At 42.8% G+C, this 9,245-nt stretch overlaps 1 pseudogene; it reads right to left on the bottom strand.

The window, feature by feature from the left end:
- Nucleotides 1-6,753: 6,753 nt before the first annotated feature.
- Nucleotides 6,754-6,871, bottom strand: LOC126237809 (5S ribosomal RNA; annotated as a pseudogene).
- Nucleotides 6,872-9,245: the final 2,374 nt, after the last annotated feature.

The raw sequence follows: 9,245 nt of genomic DNA, 5'->3' as shown, positions 1-9,245 counted from the left end.
GTATGCCACGGCAAACTGGCTGACACTGACGGCGGCGGTGCACAAATGCTGCGCAGCTAGCGCCATTCGACGGCCAACACCGCGGTTCCTGGTGTGTCCGCTGTGCCGTGCGTGTGATCATTGCTTGTACAGCCCTCTCGCAGTGTCCGGAGCAAGTATGGTGGGTCTGACACACCGGTGTCAATGTGTTCTTTTTTCCATTTCCAGGAGTGTAGATGGTTTCTTACATAGCGAGTTTTGGGAAAACGAAATTTAAGGAGGCTGCATCGACTAAGAATACTGGGATATGAGGAAGATCAGGTTGGAAAGAGAGATGTACAAGGGTAACGAGATCGTACAGGGACAGTGGTCATCTTATTGTTACTTCATGGCTATGTCATTACCCCTCTACTGAAGCTGGAGATGTTATTCAGTTCGGGCCGGCCGAAGTGGCCGTGCGGTTAAAGGCGCTGCAGTCTGGAACCGCAAGACCGCTACGGTCGCAGGTTCGAATCCTGCCTCGGGCATGGATGTTTGTGATGTCCTTAGGTTAGTTAGGTTTAACTAGTTCTAAGTTCTAGGGGACTAATGACCTCAGCAGTTGAGTCCCATAGTGCTCAGAGCCATTTGAACCATTTTTTTTTTATTCAGTTCGGCTATTCGGAAAGTAAAGAACGATAGGTCGCGAAATGGAAATCACAGTGAAAATCAAAACTGTTTTATTTGCAACAGTTAGATACAACTTCCAGCTACTTATCTCCATAGTCGCCGACCCGAGTTAGACGTTTGTCGTAGCGTTGTACTAACTTTCCAACACCCTCGTTATAGAAGGCAGCCGCCAGTGCTTTCCGCCAATTCTCTAAGCTAGCCTACAGCTCGGTGTCTGTGCCAAAATGTTGTCTTCATAGCCAGCGGTTCATGTGAGCAGAGATGAAACTCAGAGGGAGACAATTACGGCCTGTATTGTGGGTAATCAAACATTTCCAATTAAAAACAATGCAGGAGCATCTTCATTGCTCCTGCAGAATGCGGCTGAGAGTTGTCTTGAAGAAGAAAACGTACGACAGTTATGTAATGTTGGCTGCCTAGCTTCAGGCGAAATTTATCACCCGGCCCTCGTACTTAGAGGGAGACACTATTATTGTAGGTATCTTTATGTGCTCCTTGTGTGCTCAGAACCAAAAAGAAGGACGTAACGCGATCGACGGGCATACTAGAGGCACTGCCCAACACACCTGTGCAAAACTTCATCGGATTTACACTGCGGTTTCCATTTCGCGACCGATCGTTCCTTACTTTCCGAATAACCCTCGTATTGCGGGAGCTTGTTACACAGCTGAGAAGGACTTCGAGAAGGTAGCTGAACGATGGAGTGGGCCAGGAAGGATTTTGCTCTGATGGGAACGGGTGTTCCTTTCGTGTTGCTCAGACAAGGGCGTTAAGGTCGAGGAGAGAAATGAAGGACAGTGTTCATTGATAAGACAGTAGAGAAGGCAGAGGGTATGGAAATCTCTGCTCTTGTGTACACGCAGCCAGGATAGCTGTGCGTATGATGAAGTGCGATCGAAGAGTCGAACATCAGAGATGTAATGAACCTGGCATACATTCCTAACCAGTTCCAGGCGAAGCGAGCTTTCCTGAGAAAGTCGCTGAAGGATGACATCGCTGTAATCAATAACTGGAAGTACAAGTTCTTGTACAAGTTTCTTTTTCAGGTCAAGAAGGAAGAGCTTTTTATATTTTTGTAGGGCACTGAGAAATGCTGATGCGTTTTTGCACGTTATAGTTACGTGCTCAGACAAATTTAGCTTCTCATCTGTATGCTCCTAGACTCTTTACTGAAGGAGAGACGTTAATGTATGTCCATTTTAGGGTTAAAGATGGTAGCGATTCCCAATATTTCCGGCTAATGAGCGTTCTACGGATCGGAACGTGGAATGTCAGATCCCTTAGTTGGACAGGTAGGTTAGAAAATTTAAAAAGGGAAATGGATAGGTTAAAGTTAGATATAGTGGGAATTAGTGAAGTTCAGTGGCAGGAGGAACAAGACAGTTGGTCAGGTGAATACAGGGTTATCAATACAAAATCAAATTGGGGTAATGCAGGAGTAGGTTTAATAATGAATAAAAAAAATAAGAGTGCAGGTAAGCTACTACAAACAGCATAGTGAACGCATTATTGTGGCTAAGATAGACACGAAGCCCATGCCTACTACAGTAGTACAAGTTTAAATGCCAACTAGCTCTGCGGATGATGAAGAAATTGATGAAATGTATGATGAGATAAGAGAAATTATTCAGGTAGTGAAGGGAGACGAAAATTTAATAGTCATGGGTGACTGGAATTCAACGGTAGGAAAAGGAAGAGAAGGAAACGCAGTAGGAGAATATGGATTAGGGCTAAGAAATGAAAGACGAAGCCGCCTGGTAGAATTTTGCACAGAGCATAACTTAATCATAGCTAACACTTGGTTCAAGAATCAAGAAAGAAGGTTGTATACATGGAAGAACCCTGGAGATACTAGAAGGTTTCAGATAGATTATATAATAGTAAGACAGAGATTTAGGAACCAGGTTTTAAATTTTAAGACATTTCCAGGGGCAGATGTGGACTCTGACCACACTCTATTGGTTATGAACTATAGATTAAAACTGAAGAAATTGCAAAAAGGTGGGAATTTAATGAGATGGGACCTGGATAAACTGAAAGAACCAGAGGTTGTACAGAGTTTCAGGAAGAGCATAAGGGAACAATTGACAGCAATGGGGAAAAGAAATACAGTAGAAGAACAATGGGTAGCATTGAGGGATGAAATAGTGAAGGTAGCAGAGGGTCAAATAAGTAAAAAGACGAGGGCTAGTAGAAATCATTGGGTAACAGAAGAGATACTGAATTTAACTGATGAAAGGAGAAAATACAAAAATACAGAAAATGAAGCACTCAAAAAGGAATACAAACGTCTCAAAAATGAGATCGACAGGAAGTGCAAAATGGCTAAGCAGTCATGGCTATAGGACAAATGTAAGGAGGGGTAAGATAGATACTGCCTACAGGAGAATTAAAGAGACCTTTGGAGAAAAGACAACCACTTGCATGAATATCAAGAGCTCAGATGGAAACCCAGTTCTAAGCAAAGAAGGGAAAGCAGAAAGGTGGAAGGAGTATATAAAGGGTCTATACAGGGGCTATGTTCTTGATGAAAAAATTATGGAAATGGAAAAGGATGTAGATGAAGATGAAATGGGAGATACGATACTGCGTGAAGAGTTTGATAGAGCACTGAAAGACCTAAGTTGAAACAAGGTCCAGGGAGTGGACAACATTCCTTTAGAACTACTGACAACCTTGGGAGAGCCAGTCCTGACAAAACTCTATCATCTGGTGTGGAAGATGTGTGAGACAGGCGAAATTTCCTTAGACTGCAAGAAGAATATAATAATTCCAATACCGAAGAAAGCAGGTGTTGACACACGCGAAAATTACCGAACTATCAGTTTAATAAGTCACAGGTGCAAAATACTAACGCGAATTCTTTACGGACGAATGGAAAAACTGGTAGAAGCCGACCCCGAGTAAGATCAGTTTGGATTTCGTAGAAATGTTGGAACACGTGAAGCAATACTGACCCTACGACTTATCTTAGAAGAAAGATTAAGGAAAGGCAAACCTACGGTTCTAGCATTTGTAGACTTAGAGAAAGCTTTTGACAATGTTGACTGGAATACTCTCTTTCAAATTCTGAAGGTGGCAGGGGTAAAATACAGGGAGCGAACGGCTATTTACATTTTGTACAGAAACCAGATGGCAGTTATAAGAGTCGAGGGGCATGAAAGGGAAGCAGTGGTTGGGAAGGGAGTGAGATAGAGTTGTAGCCTCTCTCCGATGTTATTCAATCTGTATATTGAGCAAGCAGTAGAGCAAACAAAATAAAAATTTGGAGTTGGAATTAAAATCCATGGAGAAGAAATAAAAAATTTGAGGTTCGTCGATGACATTGTAATTCTGTCAGAGACAGCAAAAGACTTGCAAGAGCAGTTGAACATAATGGACAGTGTCTTGAAAGGAGGGTATATGACGAACATCAACAAAAGCAAAACGAGGATAATGGAATGTAGTCGAATTAAGTTGGGTGATGCTAAGGGAATTGGATTAGAAAATGAGACACTTAAAGTAGTAAAGGAGTTTTGCTATTTGGGGAGCAAAATAACTGATGATGGTCGAGGTAGAGAGGATATAAAATGTAGACTGGCAATGGCAAGGAAAGCGTTTCTGAAGAAGAGAAACTTGTTAACATCGAGTATAGATTTAAGTGTCAGGAAGTCGTTTCTGAAAGTATTTGTATGGAGTGTAGCCATGTATGGAAGTGAAAAATGGACGATAACTAGTTTAGACAAGAAGAGAATAGAAGCTTTCGAAATGTGGTGCTACAGAAGAATGCTGAAGATTAGATGGGTAGATCACATAACTAATGAGGAGGTATTTAATAGAACTGGAAAGAAGAGGAGTTTGTGGCACAACTTGATTAGAAGAAGGGATCGGTTGGTAGGACACGTTCTGAGGCATCAAGGGATCACCAATTTAGATTCGAATGGGTGACCTTTTTACCTCCGGAGTGTTTTACCCAAGAGGACATCATCATCCTTTAACCATACAGTAGAGCTGCAATTTCCCCTGTCTTTCAGCTGTTCGCAATATTAGTACAGTACGTTTCGATTGATGTTACGATGCCAGATCAGTCAGTAATACAGGCTGTTGCCCCTGCAACTACTGGAAAGGCTGCAGCCCATCTTCAGGAACCATACGCCTGTCTGGCCTCTCGACATAACGCCCCCCCGTCCCCCCCCCCGTCCCACACCTACCTACCCATTCATTGTTGGTTCACCTTCGCTGCGACAGTTTGTACCGCTGAGGCACGCAAGCCGACCCACGGTCGGAAGGTCCATGGTTCATGAAAAGAATGTAGGACCTAATACCGAACCCTGGGGGACGCCTGATACTACGTGCCTCAATTGTGATTTTATGGTGCCAGACATGGCGCATTGCTGGCGGGATGTTTGGCATCGCATTGCACTTTGCGAAAAAAGTAGACTGCTAAGTTTGGCAAGTAAAGTATCATAAACGACAGTGTCAGAGGCTTTGCTGAAATCTAAGAAGCACATGATAGTTGCCTCTTGTGCATCCTTGGCAAGCTTCTGGTCATCTGTTATCTTTATTATGGCACATGTTATGCTGTGATGTTTACGGAAGCCTGACTGGTATTACTCAAGCAGGTTGTTTGTAGTTAGGTAGTTTGTTAGCAGCTGGTTGTGGATTAAATATTCTAAGGCCACGCACAGCGCAGGAAGAATGCTAATAGGTTGGTAACCAGAAGGTGCTGTGGGCATTTTGGTAATGGTTTAACTACTTCCTGATTCCAGAACTCAGGGAAAACACTTGTAGTTAAGGAGTGATTGAAGATGTCTGTTATGGTGGGTAGTAATGGGTTAATAATAAGCTTCATCATTCGGACTGTGATGCCACCATGTCCAGTAGATGCTGATCTGATGTGCATGATGGCTTTTCTTGACGGTGTTACAAGTAACATGGTTTAGGCAAAAATTTTCGTGTCTATAATTGTTTACCCCAGTGAAGCAATCAATGAGTCATTGTTTCGTTTGTGGTTCTTTTGTCGTTGTAAGTAATGTGAAGTACCGGTTCAGTTCACCGGCTGGTATAATGGAATCAGCTGCAGCTTTTACTTTGTCTGTACCAAGACCAAGAAGGTTTTGCTATAGGACAGCTAGTCTATTTCTGTTGTCGGTAAATGTATGGGCATGCCTGAGTTATGCATTTATCACGTCTTGACTGCCTCTGTTACGCTTCTGTTTGTACGTAACGCGATTTTTAGTAGTGGGTCGCTGTTTGTATGCCCGATGTGCTGCGTCACTGAGATTCATGAGCTGTTTTAGTTCTTCAATTAGCCAAGGTGCAGGTTTCCTTCTTACTTTCGCGGTCTTTAATGGGCAATATTTGTCATGTAGTTGAGTAAGTTTCTTAATAAACCCATGAAGTTTATTGTTTATGTCCGAGAATGGAACGGAAGACGTCCCACAAGCTATTTTTTTTTTTTTTGCCCCTCAGTTGCAAGTTCATACACAGTAGATTAATACGGTTGAAGTCTCGGTATGTGGTCAACTGCGGCTTCTTTCTGTCACATTCTAGCGAGTACGTCATGAAAATTGTCATGGATGGACATGGCAAGTGCAGACATTTGGGAATTGCGCATTACTGTGTTAAGGGATTTCGCTGCAAACGTCTTTTAGTCCTTGAGAACGGACAAATTACACGAAAAATAGAGTTCAACCTCACTTCTTACGCTTTAGTACTGTCTATTTGTAATGTCCAAATAGTGGTATTATCCCATATTATAAGATGATTTCGAAATTAAAATCAATAGGAGAAAACTGATGATTTTTTGTAATGTTCAACCACCTATCTCTTTTCAAGAAAAGTGGAAAATGATGGACATCCTGTTTTCTTTTATTTGCCTATTTAACTTAAAATTTTGAGTCTGTTTATCTTGAAAAAAAAAAGCAAAAGCACTCCGTCATCAGGCCATATGTGGCCCACCGGGACCATCCGCCCGCCGTGTCATCCTCAGTTGAGGATAGGAGGGGCGTGTGGTCAGCACACCGCTCTCCCGGTCGTTATGATGGTTTTCTGTGACCGGAGCCGCTACTATTCGGTCGAGTACCTCCTCAATTGGCATCACGAGGCTGAGTGTACCCCGAAAAACGGCAATAGCGCATGGCGGACCGGATGGTCACCCATCCAAGTGCCGGCCACGCCCAACAGCGCTTAACTTCGGTGATCTGACGGGAACCGGTGTATCCACTGCGGCAAGGCCGTTGCCTATTTATCTTGAAAATGGAGTGAAAATGTTTCAATCATTATTCGATTTCTACGTTTATTACACGTAACAACAGTAATAAAAACTGAAAATCGGTTATTTCAGAATCCCGTGATTTTGAGCGGTTTTAACAGTCCGGTTAAACTGGCGTTGGAAAAACGATATAACAAAAAATCGTTTGTTTTCAGCGATAGTCGGCATCCCTAGTGTTGCGTGAAGAACGGGCGGTCAGTGAGAAAGTGGACGCAAGAGAGCATCGGGTACTTGTCCGTACGGCCAGGCAGTTGGATTTTTTTTTTGTTTTTTCTTTTTTTTTCGTAATGTGATGTGTTCGTGGTGGGTCTGCCGTAGCGCCTTCTTCGGCGCTTGGCTAGCTGGAGAGTCAAGCTGGCGGATTCTACGTGGGCGATCTCTCACTCCAGGCCTTGCTATTGCTTCTGCGTTTACTACTTGTGGCTCTGTTCAATGTGTATTTTAGGAAGTGCCTTTTGAGCCTTTATGTGAGGTTCGAGCCTCAATGTATTTTTTGTAACCTCTTTTGAAAAAAAAGAAAAAGAAAAAAATTCCAGCTGATTTCCTAGTGAGTGCTATTTGCGGACCCTGTTGAGCAGGCATAAGCTTGATCTTGACAAGGAAGCAGCTATTTCTATGATACTGAGAGTAAAATGTGTGCTACCATTTTTCTTTTTTTTCTAATATTAAAACTTAAGCGTGCTTTAGTTGTTTTCCTTGGATTGCTACTAACAAGGGAACCTCCCCATCGCACCCCCCTCAGATTTAGTTATAAGTTGGCACAGTGGATAGGCCTTGAAAAACTGAACACAGATCAATCGAGAAAACAGGAAGAAGTTGTGTGGAACTATGAAAAAAGAAGCAAAATATACAAACTGGGTAGTCCATGTCTAACATAGGCAACATCAAGCACAGTGTGATCTCGGGAGCGCCGTGGTGCCGTGGTTAGCGTCAGCAGCTGCGGAACGAGAGGTCGTTGGTTCAAGTCTTCCCTCAAGTGAAAATTTTAATTTCTTTATTTTCGCAAAGTTATGATCTGTCCTTTCATTCATTGACGTCTCTGTTCACTGTAATAAGTTTAGTGTCTGTGTTTTGCGACCGCACCGCAAAACCGTGCGATTAGTAGACGAAAGGACGTGCCTCTCCAATGGGAACCGAAAACATTTGATCGCAAGGTCATAGGTCAACCGATTTCTCCACAGGAAAACACGTCTGATATATTCTATACGACACTGGTGACGGCATGTGCTCCACATGACAGGAATATGTTGTCGACCCACCTAACTTGTACACTTGGCGAATGGGTAAAAAGATTCTTCTGCCTTTCCCGATTTAGGTTTTCTTGTGGATGTGATAATCACTCCCAAAAAAGTGATGAAAACATAAGGGTTTGTCACATAAACTGCAACAAATGAATGCAACAGTTTCACAGTCGTACAGTTTTCCCTGTGCTCTGTCAAAACATATGTTTTTAACGTTTTCAAATTTTTCCGTGTGTAGACCGTCAAATCCTGCATATGGCCAAGCAAATCTGAACATGTCCTGGAATTTTGGAGAGCGAAGTTGATTATGTGTGAGTGCCTGAACTTTGATAATTGTGTGAAAATAAAATATTAAACTTTTGACTCGAGGGTAGACTTGAACCAAGGACCTCTCGTTCCGCAAGTGCTCACGCTAACCATGGGACCACGGCGCTCCTGACCTCACACTTTCCTTGATGTTGCTTATCTTTCGCATGGACTACTCAGTTTTTATATTTTGCTTTTTTTTTCGTAGTTCCACACAACTTCTTCCTGTTTTCTCGATTGATCTGTGTTCAGTTTTTCAAGGCCTATCCACTGTGCCAACTTATAACTAAATCTGAGGGGGGTGCGATGGGGAGGTTCCCTTGTAAGAGTCGTTGGGTCTATGGCACGGTCCGATTGGCGGCCTATGTTTGTTTGTAGCCGCTCGTGTGCTGGGTGAAGGAAAGAACGTTGAAAACTGTAAGTAATTAAAAATAGCACACGTCTGTGTGCCTTTGGCTATTTAAATGCCGCTTATTTCAGTTTCACTTTTGAGCTCCTCTGAAGGCTAATGATAGTTCGTAGCGATAATATGATTATAGGTGTGTGTTTTGAGAACCTAACTTTTGATTAGCAAGCCTTCACAGGATGCATGATTATCTGTTATATGAAATTGCTCTCGTTGCTTTATTGTGTCGCTAAGACAGCACATTTTTAAAGTGCGCCTGCTGTTATGTATATTATCTGCTGATAAGTATCACTAACAGTTGACTCACCAAGCGAAGTGGCGCAGTGGTTGGCACACCGGACTCGCATTCTGGGGGACGACCGTTCAAAACCCGCGTCCAAGCATTCTGATG

Source organism: Schistocerca nitens, chromosome 2 (genome assembly GCF_023898315.1).
Source record: "Schistocerca nitens isolate TAMUIC-IGC-003100 chromosome 2, iqSchNite1.1, whole genome shotgun sequence".
NCBI classification, from domain to species: domain Eukaryota; kingdom Metazoa; phylum Arthropoda; class Insecta; order Orthoptera; family Acrididae; genus Schistocerca; species Schistocerca nitens.
This window is presented reverse-complemented; position numbering and strand designations above follow the sequence as displayed.